General features: G+C 44.1%; 1 protein-coding gene across 4 annotated transcripts in view; it reads left to right on the top strand.

Moving 5' to 3' along the window:
- Window positions 1-2,127: 2,127 nt before the first annotated feature.
- Window positions 2,128-18,989, top strand: part of LOC139415803 (LIM domain containing preferred translocation partner in lipoma) — a 469,906-nt gene continuing 453,044 nt past the window's right edge. For 2 of the 4 annotated variants that reach the window (XM_071164099.1, XM_071163951.1), the window contains exons 1-2: window positions 2,128-2,204; window positions 8,431-8,518. The gene's annotated coding sequence lies outside the window, so the exon portion shown is untranslated. Of the gene's footprint in view, window positions 2,205-8,430; window positions 8,519-16,857; window positions 16,944-18,989 lie in introns of those variants that run through there. The other 2 variants (XM_071164015.1, XM_071164180.1) reach the window with 2 other exon arrangements.

The following is an 18,989-nucleotide window of genomic DNA, read 5'->3' as shown; positions in this document are numbered from 1 at the left end:
CATTGACTCTGTACCGTAACACCCTGTATAAAGCCTCGCTACTGTTACACACACACACACACACACACACACACACACACACCTACACACACACACACACACACACACACACACACACCTACACACACACACACACACACACACACACACACACACACACACACACACACACACACACACACACACACACACACACACACACACACACACACACACACACACACACACACACACACACACACACACACACACACACACACACACACATACACACACACACAAGTGGACAAGACCGTAGAGTGTGTTCTTACTTCTTATCGTGGTGACAACAGGCCTAATGCTGTTAACTCTTAGATGTGGTATAGTGTTGTATAGCAAATAATACCCCTTCTTCCAATGTAAGGTGTCAGAGGTGTAATACAGACCCCCCTGACATTAAGATAGAGTGGGTCAACAAGATCAAGGAAACACAACGGTGAAAACAGTCACCCCCCCCCCACCCCCCCCAACAAAAAAAAAAATCCCATAATGATTTAAGTGGTAACTGGTAACTCTATTTATCTTGATAATAATAGTCAGTATATTTTTACCAACAGTTCTTTAACAAGTGTAAAAGAGTGTAAGAAGAGTGTAAGAAGAGTGTAAGAAGAGTGTAAGAAGAGTGTAAGAAGTGTAAGTTTACTTCTTGCCCTGATACATGGCTGATGACTCCTAGATACCCTGATTGGAGCAGAGGTTTTACAGGTCTTCCTACAGGCGTTGGGGTTTTGAAACCGGCAAGTCGTTATAGGAGTCAACAGCCATGTATCAGGGCAAGGTGATAACAGGCTTTTTAACCTTTAAATACAATCCACCACACCCAGCGGAGTTGGGATGGTATGTTCTAGAATACCGTCTGGAATGTAAGATCCCTTGATTATCTCTGCAGGCCATACCATTATAATTTAGGGGGAGACTACGTATACTATGTATAGCCATCCAAACAGACAAGAGGAAGACCCCGATGAAGACATTTTTACGACCCTGTCTCAACCACAAACCAAATTCGAATCGAAAATTGCACCCAACTGACATTCGTCTGGGGAAGCAAGGATAACCCACAAAAATGGTTTTGGCGAATCTGTCGAGAGACAATCTCTCCCCCCTGTAAACCTTAGCTGTGGAATCAGAGAGTCAGACTGTGTCCTCTACGGTGCTCTGCTGAAAAGTAGTGTGCTATGTAGGAAATAGGATGCCATCTGCGATTCAACCTAAGTGCATTATAACACCACTATTGTACTGCTACTTAGAATGCATGCACAAATCAAAGGGGTTTTTAGTGCAGTTACCAGTTATTTGCATTAAATCCAGGACATGCAAACAAACTGCTTTACATGGCAATCACATGTGGTGAAGCAGAAACCAGCCCGTGTCTGATATGGTTTACTGTGCAGGCTACCACTCACAGAAAGGTCAGCAGGGAATGAGTTTAAAATTAAGTTTTAAAAAAAAATTGAAAAAATGTAATGAATGAAAAAGCTCTCAGGTGGTATTTTGAAATATGTATAGTCTGTTTTGATGTAGTCATTGCAACAACAAAAAAATTAAACAATATATTCATTATTTTGTTTAAAGGCTAAGTCTATCATCTCTTGTCTTCGTTCTATGTTGTTTGTAGAGCTATATTACCCTAACTCTATATTACCAAGATAATGTTATTTTCAGAGCTATATTACCCTAACTCTATATTACCAAGATAATGTTGTGTTGTTTGTAGAGCTATATTACCCTAACCCTATATTACCAAGATAATGTTGTTTGTAGAGCTATATTACCCTAACCCTATATTACCAAGATAAGGTTATTTGTGAACCTCAAGAAAAGGTTGAGAAAATTGTCAAAATCTCCATTTTCATTGAATTAACGATTTAGTTTACAATTACAAAAATGTATGAAGGATATAGCTGTCTAGTTGATGCTCATGATGATGAACAAGTGTGTTTTACAATGTTTTGCACAACAAAACAAACACACACACGATAAGATGAGGAAGAGCGTTTTGTGAATACAACATACTGCCTTAAATGGGCAAACTTCTCCAAGGACTCTCCTGCGGTTGGAATTTCCAACTCTGACGTCACTGCCTGCCACTTCCAGATTTGGGAAAAAAATTATTTTCACTTTGGTGGGATTTGAAACTCTCTTGATTCCTAGAAAGCCCCGAGGTAAGAAACACATGGGAACTATTTCATATTTAATGTACTTGAACATAGAGTTATTATAGAAATGTAGCTTACAATGGCGTGTTGTTTTTAGTCGACATAAAGAGTGCAGAAGAAGTAGCATAAAGCGTTATGTTAACTCGTTGAGGTGATGTTTTACTGTAGCTCGGAGTTGAAGTCGAGGGCGTGGGCTCACCGCTCCGAAAGGGGGGTCGACAGGCTTTTCACCACATAGCTAACTTGTTACCTTACACCGACATATTGTAGCAATAGTTTTGCACAACAGAAACGTAGAACACACTTACTAAGTAGATGGTGTAGTTTCACGCTCGGTATTTGCATCATTGTGTCTGCTTGCGCGTCTATATTTTGACATTATTTATGTTCAAGTCCATTCCTCTCGAGGTGGACTGTAATGACGGATAAAAAAAACCAATGCGGAACATAATGTTTTTACCGCTGGGACAACGTGTATTTCCATAATAGTTTCAGTATTAATCATTTAACATATGCACAACGTTTTAAACCTGGGTTTGTTAGGATTTGCCACAGTCTAGAATAGTAAAACTTATAACATGTCACTGCTGAAGTGTAAACTCATCTCTCTAGAACAACTAATATGTGTGTCTGGTTTGACGAGAGACTGTCTGCGCTGGCGCTGTGCAGACGGGATTCATGACACTTCCTTACGGAGCCCAGTTGTTTCAATCAATACTAGGCTTCACAAACCAAAAGGTGCAAGGCTTACCAGGTTACCATGTGATGCTAGATTGACCCTAGTTCTTACCATCATTCTCAGTCATTGCATAAGGGGTAATATAATGTGCAGATGTTTTCTCCCCCCCCCCACACACAGTGACACAGTTTACAAAGTCTATTAGCACTGGAATGCATTATTTGACTGAATTGGCTTCCGATGCATTTCAAGAATGGAAATATGTAAGTCTTGGGACGACAACTAACTATCATGTCTACACACCAAAGACTTTGTTCATCTCATCTGAAAGTAGCTAACATGGTGAAATATTAATCTCTCCCCCTTGAGTTGCTGCTGAAGAGATTCAAATCAAACTCCCACTTTTGATATGAATTTCAAATCAATAACATCAAGGACCCCCCCCCCCCCCACCCCAGAGAGCTCGCTCATCAAACTGAATATATCTGTGTCATCCTTCCTTCCCCACACATTTGGACTCGGGAAACATTAAACCCAACTGTCTTTAAACATCTCTGCTTTAAAAAAAAAAGACACATTTTGACAGTCGTGGAGATGCGACTCTCAAGTTAAAAGTGTAGTCCCTTAGCTAGCCCCCCCCCCCCCTGTAGCTTTGAGCCCAGGCAGCCCTATGAGGCTGAGACTAGCGCCACTAGCTCTAGCTTCACTACCAGGCCTGTGTGTTTTCAATATAAGGTTTTAATGAGGATACAACTGGAAGAAGATGTAAACATTTCAGGTGAGATCAGGACTCTGTAGGCCTGTAGGACTGCAGAACAGGAGCTATGCATATACTACTGATATGTATGAGGATTCAATTCCCGGCCTAATGTGTTCTTTTGACTCATGTCTAGAGGACACAATGCATGAACTTCATAATACAAGATCAGAAAGAAAGATATCGTCTTAGACTTTGAAGATCCAATCTGATAAGCTTGAGTGGCCTACACATTGACATATTGGAGGATATAGACTATACGAAGAGCCTCGGCCTACTGTATATACTAGCCAAGCTCATTCCTCTGTCTCAGAACTGTCACAGTAGGTGGAAAGGTCGTGAAGCTGTCACGTTAGCAGGACGAGACAGCGAAGTGATGTGCGTCATGTGACGCAGGACTTATGGGGTGTAACGGTCCAGTACCTATTGTAGTTTTTTGGGGTCACGGTTTGGTTACAGCAGGGAACATTTTAAAATGCCAACAGTTACTGTATTAATTTGACTTTATGTAATAAAATATCCTTGATTCCATATATGATCAGGAGATATATAATGCCTGGTTGAGAGCATCATCGGGAACAACGGCACTTTAGATTTTGTTCAATTAAAACACAATTACTCATCAACAACAACACTAGAATAAAGAGCAATGAGTAATCAATATGTAAACATGGCTCAGACATTATATGCTATAATGTGTTATTTTACCAAGAGAAAAATATGCCTACTTTGTGTGACTCTCGTAAAAGGTGGTGTGTTTGTAGTACAGTACTTCTCATGTCTCACTCCCGGAGGGGGGGGGGGGAGGTCATGTGATGTGATGTGATGTCACTGTTAAGTAGCTCTGTAACCCGGGAGGTCCATCCATCTGTAGTCAGCCCAACACAGGGTGCATTGGACAATTCATTGGACAACTTCTCGGTTTTATGACGTCGGAGGAGATGGCTGTCGTTTTTATGGGCTCCTAACCAATTGTGTGTTTAAATTATTTAAAAAAAAATAAATAATAATTGTTGTAACTTATTTTGCACATAATGTTTCTGCCACCGTCTCTTATGACCGAAAAGAGCTTCTGGACATCAGGACAGCGATTACTCACCTCGAACTGGACGAAGATTTTTTTTCTTTAATGAGTCGGACGCAAAGGATTTTACTTCAGATACCCGACAAGGCCCAAATCCCCGTCATTCACATGAAGAAGAGACGGAGATATAGGGGTCATAGGTCGGGGTGCCTTGTAAGAATCCGTACGCCGAGTGTGTAACCCTCCTCTACCATCTGTCCTATTGACCAACCAATCAACTGGGTAACATACTGGACGAGTTCCGATCAAAGACATTAAAAACTGTAATATCTTATGTTTCACCGAGTCGTGGCTGAACGACAACATGGATAACATGCAGCTGTCTGGGTTTTCGGTGCATCGGAAAGATAGAACAGCTGCCTCCGGTAAGACAAGTGGTGGATGTCTGTGTCTATTTGTCAATAGCAGCTGGTGCACAAAATCTACTATTAAGGAAGTCTCTAGGTTTTGCTCTCCTGTATCTCATGATAAGCTGTAGTCCACACTATTTACCAAGAGAGTTTTCATCTATATTTTTCGTAGCTGTCTATTTACCACCACAAACCGATGCTGCTACTAAGAGCGCACTCAACCACCTCTATAAGGGCCATAAGCAAACAAGACAATACTCACTCAGATGCGGTGCTCCTAGTGGCCGTGGACTTTAATGCAGGGAAACTTAAATCTGTTTTACCTCATTTCTACCAGCATGTTAAATGTGCAACGAGGGATTTTTTTTTTTTTTACTCCACACAGAGACGCGTACAAAGTTCTTCCTCGCCCTCCATTTATCAAATCTGACCATAAATCTATCCTCCTTATTCCTGCTTACAAACAAAAACTAAAGTAGGAAGTACCAGTGACTCGCTTAATATGGAAATGGTCAGATGACGCAGATGCTAAGCTACAGGATAGTTTTTCTAGCACAGACTGGAATAGGCTCCGGGATTCTTCCGATGGCATTGAGGAGTACACCACATCAGTCACTGGCTACATCAATAAGTGCACGGACGATGTCGTCCCCACAGTGACCGTACGTACATACCCCAATCAGAAGCCATGGATTACAGGCAACATCTGCACTGAGCTAAAGGGTAGAGTAGCGGGACTCTAACCTGGACGTTTATAAGAAATCCCGCTGATGAACCCTCAAACAGACAAAGCGTTAATACAGGACTTGAATTGAATCCTACTACGCCGGTTCTGATGCTCGTCGGATGTGTCAGGGCTTGAATTGAATCCTACTACGCCGGTTCTGATGCTCGTCGGATGTGTCAGGGCTTGAATTGAATCCTACTACGCCGGTTCTGATGCTCGTCGGATGTGTCAGGGCTTGAATTGAATCCTACTACGCCGGTTCTGATGCTCGTCGGATGTGTCAGGGCTTGAATTGAATCCTACTACGCCGGTTCTGATGCTCGTCGGATGTGTCAGGGCTTGAATTGAATCCTACTACGCCGGTTCTGATGCTCGTCGGATGTGGCAGGGCTTGAATTGAATCCTACTACGCCGGTTCTGATGCTCGTCGGATGTGGCAGGGCTTGAATTTAATCCAACTACGCCGGTTCTGATGCTCGTCGGAAGTGGCAGGGCTTGCAAACTATTGCGGACGATAAAGGGAAGCACAGCCGCGAGCTTCCCAGTGACAAAAGCCTACCAGACAAGCTACATTACTTCTATGTGCACTTTGTGGCAAGCAACACTGAAGCATGCATGAGAGCACCAGCTGTTCTGGACGACTGTGGGATCATGCTCTCCGTAGCCGATGTGAGTAAGACCTTTAAAAAGGTCAACATTCACAAGGCTGCAGGGCCAGACGGATTACCAGGACATTTCCTCTGAGCATGCGCTGACCAACTGGCAAGTGTCTTTCTTCACTGACATTTTCAACTTGGCCCTGACTGAGTCTGTAATACCAACATGTTGTAGAAATACCAATCAAGTTGTATTAACATCACAAGGATGATCACTAGAAACAGGATACACCTGAGCTCAATTTCGAGTCTCATAGCAAAGGGTCTGAATACTTATGTAAATAAGGTATTTATGTTTTTTATTAATATATTTGCAAACATTTCTAAAAACCAGTTTTCACTTTTTTCATTATGGGGTACTGTGTGTAGATTTTGAGGGATTTTGTAAATTCAATTTTAGAATAAGTCTGTAATGTAACAATGTTGAAAATGTCAAGGGGTCTGAATACTTTCCAAATGCACTGTGTGTGAATGCATCTAGGGTTGCGAAGGGTCGGGAACTTTCCAGTAAATTTCTGGAATTTTTCCATGGGAAGTTTGCAAACATTATTAAAGTGACCAGTGATTCCATGTCTATGTACATAGGGCAGCAGACTCTAAGGTGCAGGGTTGAGTAACTGGGTGGTAGCCGGCTAGTGACAGTGACTAAGGTTCAGGGCAGGGTACTGGGTGGAGGCCGGCTAGTGGTGACTATTTAACAGTCTGATGGCCTTGAGATAGAAGCTGTTTTTTTTCAGTCTTCTCTGTCCCAGCTTTGATGCACCTGTACTGACCTCGCCTTCTGGATGATAGCGGGGTGAACAGACAGTGGCTTGGGTGGTTGTTGTCCTTGATGATCTTTTTGGCCTTCCTGTGACATTGGGTGCTGTAGGTGTCATGGAGGGCAGGTAGTTTGCCCCCGGTGATGCGTTGTGCAGACCTCACTACCCCCTGGAGAGACCTGCAGAATGACTTAGAATGTTGCAGTCCTAAGTATCACTGACTCATCCAGGCCCAGCTCACACTGTGGTTTTTCTTTCCTTATTTCACCTTTATTTAACTAGGCAAGTCAGTTACCAACAAATTCTTATTTTCAATGACGGCCTACCAGGGAACAGTGGGTTAACTGCCTTGTTCCGGGGCAGAAATACAGATTTTTATCCTTGTCAGCTCGAGGATTCTATCTTTCAACCTTCCGGTTACTAGTCCAACGCTCTAACCACTCTCTGCCTGTCCAGGCTCAGCTCACACAGTGATACATGGTGATACATGGTCTCTCTGCCTGTCCAGGCTCAGCTCACACAGTGATACATGGTATCTCTGCCTGTCCAGGTGTAACCGATGTGAAATAGCTAGCTCGTTAGCGGTGGTGCGCTAATAGCGTTTCAATCGGGTGACGTCACTCGCTCTGAGACCTTGAAGTAGTTGGCCCCCTTGCTCTGCAAGGGCTGTGGCTTTTGTGGCACGATGGGTAACGATGCTTCCAGGGCGGCTATTGTCGATGTGTGCAGAGGGTCCCTGGTTCGAGCACAGATAGGGGTGAGGAGAGGGAAGGAAGCTATACTTGTTACACAGGCTCAGCTCACACAGTGATACATGTTCTCTCTCTCTGTCCAGGCTCAGCTCACACAGTGATACATGTTCTCTCTCTCTGTCTAGGCTCAGCTCACACAGTGATACATGTTCTCTCTCTCTGTCCAGGCTCAGCTCACACAGTGATACATGTTCTCTCTCTCTGTCCAGGCTCAGCTCACACAGTGATACATGTTCTCTCTCTCTGTCCAGGCTCAGCTCACACAGTGATACTTGTTCTCTCTCTCTGTCCACACAGTGATACATGTTCTCTCTCTCTGTCCACACAGTGATACATGTTCTCTCTCTCTGTCCACACAGTGATACATGTTATCTCTCTCTGTCCACACAGTGATACATGTTCTCTCTCTCTGTCCACACAGTGATACATGTTCTCTCTCCCTGTTCTTTGTTTTCCCGACGTGAAGGAAGGTGTCATTCAGGAGAACGAGGCAGCGACAAGGAAAATACCAAAGAACTGTCAGCTGTGAGGCCCGTACGTCAAGAGAAGAAGAGGTAGGCCTGGTCATACCTTTAACTCGCTGTTCCATCCATGTCAATGTTGATGTTGCTCCCAATTGTCATGTACAGTAAGTAGCTGGTTATTGTGGGACTATTGTGTTTGGATCAGTACATGTGTCTGTGCAGGTCATACTACAGTACACAGCTGTGGTTCAGCTAGTGTTGGGGCGGCAGGGTGGTTAGAGCGTTGGACTAGTAACCGGAAGGTTGCAAGTTCAAATCCCCGAGCTGACAAGGTACAACTCTGTCGTTCTGCCCCTGAACAAGGCAGTTAACCCACTGTTCCTAGGTCAGTTAACCCCACTGTTCCTAGGTCAGTTAACCCCACTGTTCCTAGGTCAGTTAACCCCACTGTTCCTAGGTCAGTTAACCCACTGTTCCTAGGCCAGTTAACCCACTGTTCCTAGACCAGTTAACCCCACTGTTCCTAGGCCGTCATTGAAAATAAGTTCTTAACCGAATTTGTTCTTAACAGACTTGCCTAGTTAAATAAAGGTAATATAAAATGAAATTGTGAGATTTCGGTTCAACTTCTTGAGGAGATGTTCCTGTTGACTCAGCTGCCTGTATTCTCTCCAAAGCCTCCTGAGGAGTGATGCTGTGGTTCGGCTGTCGTTTCCCTTCCTGTCTGCCCCGCATGTTAATCACCAGGAGATGAATCTCTCTGACACCTCACTGTTTAAATGGGTTATTAGTACCTACCTGTTACATACACCTCAGGTGGTTTGGGAAAGAAGGACCAGGGTTCATTTTTTATTTAGCCTAAACCTTTATTTAAACATTGAGTCCCATAACAAATCAATATATAGATGATTCAGATGGTGATTCCTTGGTCTGTTGTAATATGATTCAGATGGTGATTCCTTGGTCTGTTGTAATATGATTCAGATGGTGATTCCTTGGTCTGTTGTAATATGATTCAGATGGTGATTCTTTAGTCTGTTGTAATATGATTCAGATGGTGATTCCTTGGTCTGTTGTAATATGATTCAGATGGTGATTCCTTGGTCTGTTGTAATATGATTCAGATGGTGATTCCTTGGTCTGTTGTAATATGATTCAGATGGTGATTCCTTGGTCTGTTGTAATATGATTCAGATGGTGATTCCTTGGTCTGTTGTAATATGATTCAGATGGTGATTCCTTGGTCTGTTGTAATATGATTCAGATGGTGATTCCTTGGTCTGTTGTAATATGATTCAGATGGTGATTCCTTGGTCTGTTGTAATAACATTGAGTCCCATAACATAGCCTAAACCTTTTAAACATTGAGTCCAATAACATATCAATCTATAGATGATTCCGATGGTGATTCCCAGGCCCATTGTAATATGATTCAGATGGTGATTCTTTAGTCTATTGTAATAGATGATTCAATGGTGATTCTTTAGTCTATTGTAATAGATGATTCAATGGTGATTCTTTAGTCTATTGTAATAGATGATTCAGATGGTGATTCTTTAGTCTATTGTAATAGATGATTCAGATGGTGATTCTTTAGTCTATTGTAATAGATGATTCAGATTGTGATTCTTTAGTCTATTGTAATAGATGATTCAGATGGTGATTCTTTAGTCTATTGTAATAGATGATTCAGATGGTGATTCTATAGTCTATTATAATAGATGATTCAGATGGTGATTCTTTAGTCTATTGTAATATGATTCAGATGGTGATTCTTTAGTCTATTGTAATAGATGATTCAGATGGTGATTCTTTAGTCTATTGTAATAGATGATTCAGATGGTGATTCTTTAGTCTATTGTAATAGATGATTCAGATGGTGATTCTTTAGTCTATTGTAATATGATTCAGATGGTGATTCTTTAGTCTATTGTTAAATATGATTCAGATGGTGATTCTTTAGTCTATTGTAATAGATGATTCAGATGGTGATTCTTTAGTCTATTGTAATAGATGATTCAGATGGTGATTCTTTAGTCTATTGTAATAGATGATTCAGATGGTGATTCTTTAGTCTATTGTAATAGATGATTCAATGGTGATTCTTTAGTCTATTGTAATAGATGATTCAATGGTGATTCTTTAGTCTATTGTAATAGATGATTCAGATGGTGATTCTTTAGTCTATTGTAATAGATGATTCAGATGGTGATTCTTTAGTCTATTGTAATAGATGATTCAGATGGTGATTCTTTAGTCTATTGTAATAGATGATTCAGATGGTGATTCTTTAGTCTATTGTAATAGATGATTCAGATGGTGATTCTATAGTCTATTATAATAGATGATTCAGATGGTGATTCTTTAGTCTATTGTAATATGATTCAGATGGTGATTCTTTAGTCTATTGTAATAGATGATTCAGATGGTGATTCTTTAGTCTATTGTAATAGATGATTCAGATGGTGATTCTTTAGTCTATTGTAATAGATGATTCAGATGGTGATTCTTTAGTCCATTGTAATATGATTCAGATGGTGATTCTTTAGTCTATTGTAATAGATGATTCAGATGGTGATTCTTTAGTCTATTGTAATAGATGATTCAGATGGTGATTCTTTAGTCTATTGTAATAGATGATTCAGATGGTGATTCTTTAGTCTATTGTAATAGATGATTCAGATGGTGATTCTTTAGTCTATTGTAATAGATGATTCAGATGGTGATTCTTTAGTCTATTGTAATAGATGATTCAGATGGTGATTCTTTAGTCTATTGTAAAAGATGATTCAGATGGTGATTCTTTAGTCTATTGTAATATGATTCAGATGGTGATTCTTTAGTCTATTGTAATAGATGATTCAGATGGTGATTCTTTAGTCTATTGTAATAGATGATTCAGATGGTGATTCTTTAGTCTATTGTAATATGATTCAGATGGTGATTCTTTAGTCTATTGTAATAGATGATTCAGATGGTGATTCCCAGGCTCATTGTAATATGATTCAGATGGTGATTCTTTAGTCTATTGTAATAGATGATTCAGATGGTGATTCTTTAGTCTATTGTAATAGATGATTCAGATGGTGATTCTTTTGTAGTAGTCTCATAAGTAACAGGAGTAAGGATAATGGAATGTCCTATGTTTAATGATTGTATAATTTGTGTCTATAAAGCTACGAGCCTCTTCTGTTTGGTTGTAAGGGAAAGAATCCCTTTTTATAGGTTAACCCCTGTACCTGATCTTCTAATGTAACTAACTGTAGTAGTGTCTATAGTTACAGTATTAGTTGATGAGAGGGAGTGCACTGCTGCTAAATGCATATAGGAGAAAACTCTTGTGTTCCTGTCTTGATTGATGAGTGAGTAGCCAGCTTCCATATGTGGCTTGTCCCTGTAGTGTAGAATCAGACTACTGGCTTGTCCCTGTAGTGTAGAATCAGACTACTGGCTTGTCCCTGTAGTGTAGAATCAGACTACTGGCTTGTCCCTGTAGTGTAGAATCAGACTACTGGCTTGTCCCTGTAGTGTAGAATCAGACTGCTGGCTTGTCCCTGTAGTGTAGAATCAGACTACTGGCTTGTCCCTGTAGTGTAGAATCAGACTACTGGCTTGTCCCTGTAGTGTAGAATCAGACTACTGGCTTGTCCCTGTAGTGTAGAATCAGACTACTGGCTTGTCCATGTAGTGTAGAATCAGACTACTGGCTTGTCCCTGTAGTGTAGAATCAGACTACTGGCTTGTCCCCGTAGTGTAGAATCAGACTACTGGCTTGTCCCTGTAGTGTAGAATCAGACTACTGGCTTGTCCATGTAGTGTAGAATCAGACTACTGGCTTGTCTCTGTAGTGTAGAATCAGACTACTGGCTTGTCCCTGTAGTGTAGAATCAGACTACTGGCTTGTCCCTGTAGTGTAGAATCAGACTACTGGCTTGTCCCTGTAGTGTAGAATCAAACTACTGGCTTGTCCCTGTAGTGTAGAATCAGACTACTGGCTTGTCCCTGTAGTGTAGAATCAGACTACTGGCTTGTCCCTGTAGTGTAGAATCAGACTACTGGCTTGTCCCTGTAGTGTAGAATCAGACTACTGGCTTGTCCATGTAGTGTAGAATCAGACTACTGGCTTGTCTCTGTAGTGTAGAATCAGACTGTTGGCCTTGTCCCTGTAGACTAGACTGTTGGCCTTGTCCCTGTAGACTAGACTGTTGGCCTTGTCTCTATAGACTAGACTGTTGGCCTTGTCCCTGTAGACTAGACTGTTGGCCTTGTCCCTGTACACTAGACTGTTGGCCTTACTAGACTGTTGGCCTTGTCTCTGTAGACTAGACTGTTGGCCTTGTCCCTGCAGACTAGACTGTTGGCCTTGTCCCTGCAGACTAGACTGTTGGCCTTGTCCCTGCAGACTAGACTGTTGGCCTTGTCCCTGTAGACTAGACTGTTGGCCTTGTCCCTGTAGACTAGACTGTTGGCCTTGTCCCTGTAGACTAGACTGTTGGCCTTGTCCCTGTAGACTAGACTGTTGGCCTTACTAGACTGTTGGCCTTGTCCCTGCAGACTAGACTGTTGGCCTTGTCCCTGCAGACTAGACTGTTGGCCTTGTCTCTGTAGACTAGACTGTTGGCCTTACTAGACTGTTGGCCTTGTCCCTGCAGACTAGACTGTTGGCCTTGTCCCTGCAGACTAGACTGTTGGCCTTGTCTCTGTAGACTAGACTGTTGGCCTTGTCCCTGCAGACTAGACTGTTGGCCTTACTAGACTGTTGGCCTTGTCCCTGTAGACTAGACTGTTGGCCTTGTCTCTGTAGACTAGACTGTTGGCCTTGTCTCTGTAGACTAGACTGTTGGCCTTGTCCCTGTAGACTAGACTGTCGGCCTTGTCCCTGTAGACTAGACTGTTGGCCTTGTCCCTGTAGACTAGACTGTCGGCCTTGTCTCTGTAGACTAGACTGTTGGCCTTGTCCCTGTAGACTAGACTGTTGGCCTTGTCTCTGTAGACTAGACTGTTGGCCTTGTCTCTGTAGACTAGACTGTTGGCCTTGTCCCTGTAGACTAGACTGTTGGCCTTGTCTCTGTAGACTAGACTGTCGGCCTTGTCTCTGTAGACTAGACTGTTGGCCTTGTCCCTGTAGACTAGACTGTTGGCCTTGTCTCTGTAGACTAGACTGTTGGCCTTGTCTCTGTAGACTAGACTGTTGGCCTTGTCCCTGTAGACTAGACTGTTGGCCTTGTCTCTGTAGACTAGACTGTTGGCCTTGTCCCTGTAGACTAGACTGTTGGCCTTACTAGACTGTTGGCCTTGTCTCTGTAGACTAGACTGTTGGCCTTGACCCTGCAGACTAGACTGTTGGCCTTACTAGACTGTTGGCCTTGTCTCTGTAGACTAGACTGTTGGCCTTGTCTCTGTAGACTAGACTGTTGGCCTTGTCTCTGTAGACTAGACTGTTGGCCTTGTCTCTGTAGACTAGACTGTTGGCCTTGTCTCTGTAGACTAGACTGTTGGCCTTGTCTCTGTAGACTAGACTGTTGGCCTTGTCCCTGTAGACTAGACTGTTGGCCTTGTCCCTGTAGACTAGACTGTTGGCCTTGTCCCTGTAGACTAGACTGTTGGCCTTACTAGACTGTTGGCCTTGTCTCTGTAGACTAGACTGTTGGCCTTGTCCCTGCAGACTAGACTGTTGGCCTTGTCTCTGTAGACTAGACTGTTGGCCTTGTCCCTGTAGACTAGACTGTTGGCCTTGTCCCTGCAGACTAGACTGTTGGCTTGTCCCTGTACACTAGACTGTTGGCCTTGTCCCTGTAGACTAGACTGTTGGCCTTGTCCCTGTAGACTAGACTGTTGGCCTTACTAGACTGTTGGCCTTGTCTCTGTAGACTAGACTGTTGGCCTTGTCCCTGCAGACTAGACTGTTGGCCTTGTCCCTGCAGACTAGACTGTTGGCCTTGTCTCTGTAGACTAGACTGTTGGCCTTACTAGACTGTTGGCCTTGTCCCTGCAGAGTAGACTGTTGGCCTTGTCCCTGCAGACTAGACTGTTGGCCTTGTCCCTGCAGACTAGACTGTTGGCCTTGTCCCTGCAGACTAGACTGTTGGCCTTGTCCCTGCAGACTAGACTGTTGGCCTTGTCCCTGCAGACTAGACTGTTGGCCTTGTCCCTGCAGACTAGACTGTTGGCCTTGTCTCTGTAGACTAGACTGTTGGCCTTGTCCCTGCAGACTAGACTGTTGGCCTTACTAGACTGTTGGCCTTGTCCCTGTAGACTAGACTGTTGGCCTTGTCTCTGTAGACTAGACTGTTGGCCTTGTCCCTGTAGACTAGACTGTTGGCCTTGTCCCTGTAGACTAGACTGTCGGCCTTGTCTCTGTAGACTAGACTGTCGGCCTTGTCCCTGTAGACTAGACTGTCGGCCTTGTCTCTGTAGACTAGACTGTTGGCCTTGTCCCTGTAGACTAGACAGTCGGCCTTGTCCCTGTAGACTAGACTGTTGGCCTTGTCCCTGTAGACTAGACTGTCGGCCTTGTCTCTGTAGACTAGACTGTTGGCCTTGTCCCTGTAGACTAGACTGTTGGCCTTGTCTCTGTAGACTAGACTGTTGGCCTTGTCCCTGTAGACTAGACTGTTGGCCTTGTCTCTGTAGACTAGACTGTTGGCCTTGTCCCTGTAGACTAGACTGTTGGCCTTGTCTCTGTAGACTAGACTGTTGGCCTTGTCCCTGTAGACTAGACTGTTGGCCTTACTAGACTGTTGGCCTTGTCTCTGTAGACTAGACTGTTGGCCTTGTCCCTGCAGACTGTTGGCCTTGTCTCTGTAGACTAGACTGTTGGCCTTGTCTCTGTAGACTAGACTGTTGGCCTTGTCTCTGTAGACTAGACTGTTGGCCTTGTCTCTGTAGACTAGACTGTTGGCCTTGTCTCTGTAGACTAGACTGTTGGCTTTGTCTCTGTAGACTAGACTGTTGGCCTTGTCCCTGTAGACTAGACTGTTGGCCTTGTCCCTGTAGACTAGACTGTTGGCCTTGTCCCTGTAGACTAGACTGTTGGCCTTGTCTCTGTAGACTAGACTGTCGGCCTTGTCCCTGTAGACTAGACTGTTGGCCTTGTCCCTGCAGACTAGACTGTTGGCCTTGTCCCTGCAGACTAGACTGTTGGCCTTGTCCCTGCAGACTAGACTGTTGGCCTTGTCTCTGTAGACTAGACTGTTGGCCTTGTCCCTGTAGACTAGACTGTTGGCCTTACTAGACTGTTGGCCTTGTCTCTGTAGACTAGACTGTTGGCCTTGTCCCTGCAGACTAGACTGTTGGCCTTACTAGACTGTTGGCCTTGTCTCTGTAGACTAGACTGTTGGCCTTACTAGACTGTTGGCCTTGTCTCTGTAGACTAGAATGTTGGCCTTACTAGACTGTTGGCCTTGTCTCTGTAGACTAGACTGTTGGCCTTGTCCCTGCAGACTAGACTGTTGGCCTTACTAGACTGTTGGCCTTGTCCCTGTAGACTAGACTGTTGGCCTTGTCCCTGCAGACTAGACTGTTGGCCTTACTAGACTGTTGGCCTTGTCTCTGTAGACTAGACTGTTGGCCTTACTAGACTGTTGGCCTTGTCTCTGTAGACTAGACTGTTGGCCTTGTCTCTGTAGACTAGACTGTTGGCCTTGTCTCTGTAGACTAGACTGTTGGCCTTGTCCCTGTAGACTAGACTGTTGGCCTTGTCCCTGTAGACTAGACTGTTGGCCTTACTAGACTGTTGGCCTTGTCTCTGTAGACTAGACTGTTGGCCTTGTCCCTGTAGACTAGACTGTTGGCCTTGTCCCTGTAGACTAGACTGTTGGCCTTGTCCCTGTAGACTAGACTGTTGGCCTTGTCCCTGTAGACTAGACTGTTGGCCTTGTCCCTGTAGACTAGACTGTTGGCCTTGTCTCTGTAGACTAGACTGTTGGCCTTGTCTCTGTAGACTAGACTGTTGGCATTGTCTCTGTAGACTAGACTGTTGGCCTTGTCTCTGTAGACTAGACATGATTAGTTCTGCATTGAGTGCGTGTGTGTGTATATATGAGTTAATTGACTGGAGCACATGGCAGACTGAGCACTGAGCTCTCACGATTACCCTTCTTAGGTCAGGACTAACCAACTCCTTCATAAAGAGTTGTGTAAACGTCATTGTTATTCCTGGTGAACGGGTTGAACCACATATTTGGCCCCTCTGACTTAGTCCTGAAATATGTGGCATTCTGGACTAAAAGCTGAATTGTGGAATTGATTTTTGCACTCAAATCTTTCTATCATTTATTTTCTCCATATTTGGAAATGTTTAGCTACTCGTCTGAGAAGTAGGGGAGAGGAGAGGGGATGTTTGGCTACTCGTGGCTCATGTCTGTAAGGGAGAGGAGAGGGTGAAAGGAGAAGAGGGGATATGAGTCATTTGAGCAGCATAAACTGAGGGAGATTCTTCGCCAAGTTAACTGCCATTGACTGAATGAACTGAGGGTTGCTGTCTATATTCTAAGGATAATAAAATCAGGATTCTGTAAGTATCATACTCTGTGCTCTTCTCTCTCAGATGTGTTACAGTACATTATAGCAGGGCTGGTAGTTTACTGTGTTACAGTACATTATAGCAGGGCTGGTAGTTTACTGTGTTACAGTAAATTACAGCAGGGCTGGTAGTTTACTGTGTTACAGTACATTATAGCAGGGCTGGTAGTTTACTGTGTTACAGTACATTATAGCAGGGCTGGTAGTTTACACTTGGAGACACCAGCTTGTCTGCTCACTCAAACCCACAGTCTGGAGAGGTGTGGGGCCACTTGGAGACACCAGCTTGCTTGTCTGCTCACTCAAACCCACAGTCTGGAGAGGTGTGGGGCCACTTGGAGACACCAGCTTGTCTGCTCACTCAAACCCACAGTCTGGAGAGGTGTGGGGCCACTTGGAGACACCAGCTTGTCCTCTCACTCAAACCCACAGTCTGGAGAGGTGTAGGGGCCACTTGGAGACACCAGCTTGTCTGCTCACTCAAACCCACAGTCTGGAGAGGTGTAGGGGCCACTTGGAGACACCAGCTTGTCTGCTCACTCAAACCCACAGTCTGGAGAGGTGTAGGGGCCACTTGGAGACACCAGCTTGTCTGCTCACTCAAACCCACAGTCTGGAGAGGTGTAGGGGCCACTTGGAGACACCAGCTTGTCTGCTCACTCAAACCCACAGTCTGGAGAGGTGTAGGGGCCACTTGGAGACACCAGCTTGTCTGCTCACTTAAACCCACAGTCTGGAGAGGTGTAGGGGCCACTTGGAGACACCAGCTTGTCTGCTCACTCAAACCCACAGTCTGGAGAGGTGTGGGGCCACTTGGAGACACCAGTTACTCCTCTCACTCAAACCCACAGTCGGGAGAGGTGTAGGGGCCACTTGGAGACACCAGCTTGCTCACTCAAACCCACAGTCTGGAGAGGTGTAGGGGCCACTTGGAGACACCAGTCTGCTCACTCAAACCCTTATCATTTTTATGTCTTATGTTGCACCTATTTTTATAGTCTGATCATGTTACTAAATGTTTTCAGAGTATTTTCACTTTTCGTTATCAACAAATGAGGCGAAAACTACGGTAAATGTAAAATGTACATAAAATCAACAGTGTAATGTTTTGATTCAGTCTTGTGGTGAACTGAACCTTTTTTTTTGGTCTAATAATTTTCCCCATAAATCTCCAAACTGTTCCCTTTTTAAGTGGTTATGTATTTCATATTTCTTCAGTAGGAAACGTTTCAATTTAGCCCTATCCATATAGGCCAATTCCCACCAGCATAAATGGTTTAAGTAAATCAGGTGTTAAATGAGCTGAAAAGGAGACTGTTAAAGCAGGTGGTTCTCTCGTGGTATCTGTACCATCAGTCCGTTGGAGGATGTTTTAACTAAACCCCCAGGCCCTTCAGGTTATCTCTTAAAAAAAACAGGACTTCCTTGGAAAAACGGATCCCATTGATACAATTGAATTTAGTCGACCCTGTTTCATATACCCTCAACATGTAGCTTAGAGGGTTACCTGATGTGGTTCCATCACTTTGTTTTAGCTATGTGTTAGAACACGGGCCACAGCCCTGCTCTGACCGCTGTCTCTCTATCGATTACTACAGCCATGCTCTGACCGCTGTCTCTCTGTCGATTACTACAGCCCTGCTCTGACCGCTGTCTCTCTATCGATTACTACAGCCCTGCTCTGACCGCTGCCTCTCTGTCGATTACTACAGCCCTGCTCTGACCGCTGTCTCTCTATCGATTACTACAGCCATGCTCTGACCGCTGTCTCTCTGTCGATTACTACAGCCCTGCTCTGACCGCTGTCTCTCTATCGATTACTACAGCCCTGCTCTGACCGCTGCCTCTCTGTCGATTACTACAGCCCTGCTCTGACCGCTGTCTCTCTATCGATTACTACAGCCCTGCTCTGACCGCTGCCTCTCTGTCGATTACTACAGCCCTGCTCTGACCGCTGTCTCTATCGATTACTACAGCCCTGCTCTGACCGCTGCCTCTCTATCGATTACTACAGCCCTGCTCTGACCGCTGTCTCTCT

Source organism: Oncorhynchus clarkii, chromosome 1 (assembly GCF_045791955.1).
Source record: "Oncorhynchus clarkii lewisi isolate Uvic-CL-2024 chromosome 1, UVic_Ocla_1.0, whole genome shotgun sequence".
Lineage (NCBI taxonomy): Eukaryota > Metazoa > Chordata > Actinopteri > Salmoniformes > Salmonidae > Oncorhynchus > Oncorhynchus clarkii.
Note: the sequence above shows the minus strand (reverse complement) of the source record. Positions and strands in the feature narration are given on the sequence as shown.